Genomic DNA, 1,317 nt, shown 5'->3' on the forward strand with positions numbered 1-1,317 from the left:
CTCTCTCTCTCTCTTCCCACATGATGCCGTTATGTGTGTGAGGGGGAAGGGGAAGTGAACAATAACAAAAACAAAGCAATGTAAAACAAACACTACACAAAACAAACAAGCGAACAAAACAAAGAAACTCATAGACAACCAAACAAAACAGCCACCGAGGACACATATATTCTTTTCAAGTCTCCAAAATGACCTGTCTTGAACCTTAGTACCACAGTCCATATCGGCGTTACAAAACTCGCCCGGATGTTTGTCCACCTCTGTGACCCCACCCCCATTAGAGAAAACAGTCGCTCATGACAAAAGGAGGACGGGAAATGTCCACAGTCTACAGTCGACAGCCAGAACTCGGGGGTCGCTTTACCCAAGTCAATCTGAGATACACTGTATTGTCACACTTGAGGGAAAAATCCGGGGTGTTACTACACAGTAACAAACACAAAAAAGAAGGAGGCGAGATAAGAAAGATATATATATAATTTGGTCGCTTTTAAGGACAAGCGAGCTTACCCAGATTTTGGAGGGATTTCCAGAAATCTGGACCTACACCAAAAGTGGAGAAGTTTGGTTTCATTGGTGTGTATATTTGTTTGGTTATTTTTCGGGATGGCCCGTTGTGCTTAAAAGCGACAATTTATTGGTAGGAAAAAATGATCAAACTGCACAAGAGCACCCGCCGACCTCCCACATTTAACCTAGTTGCATAAATTCATGTTTAGACTGACCGTGGAAAAATGAGAGAGATAAGGTAGAGATCAGATACAGATCTCAGATCGGGTGTCGCCAACGCGTGGTGGTGAATAGTCCACATACACACAGGCTTGACCGCTGGTCAACTGGTTGGACAAATATCGTACTTACAATAAACTAAACATGAGATTTGGAGGTAGTTTAAGTAAGGGTGTAAGAGCACACAATACAAAGGTGTCATGAAAGAAAGCTTAAGAATTCAAAGTGCTACAAGAGAATAATGTACAATGAAAAGAAAGAAGAGAGATTTAGTTTTAGTACGAGTTTTACGGAACTTTTAACACAATAGGGTCACATAAGTGCCTAAGATTAGGGGTAATACAAGAGAGTAACAAAAACAAAGAAGGAGGAAGAGAGGTAAGGACGATATGAACGAAGGGGCAAACTACAAAAGGGTACTTATTTTGGGGCGGTTTTACTAGTAGGGGGGTTTTCGAAGGCTCGCAACTAAGGGAGCTTATTGTAATTCTGATTTGTATACGATGGTTTCAAATGTGCCCAAACATTGCCTTTGATGTGCTGCAGATAGGACGTGTGTGTGTGTGTGTGTGTGTGTGTGTGTGTGTG

General features: G+C 41.8%; 1 protein-coding gene across 1 annotated transcript in view; it reads right to left on the reverse strand.

Moving 5' to 3' along the window:
• Positions 1 to 1,317, reverse strand: part of LOC101845807 — a gene marked incomplete in the record, with an annotated part of 213,913 nt that overhangs the window by 106,746 nt on the left and 105,850 nt on the right.

This window comes from Aplysia californica, unplaced genomic scaffold (assembly GCF_000002075.1).
Source record: "Aplysia californica isolate F4 #8 unplaced genomic scaffold, AplCal3.0 scaffold00839, whole genome shotgun sequence".
Classification (NCBI taxonomy): domain Eukaryota; kingdom Metazoa; phylum Mollusca; class Gastropoda; order Aplysiida; family Aplysiidae; genus Aplysia; species Aplysia californica.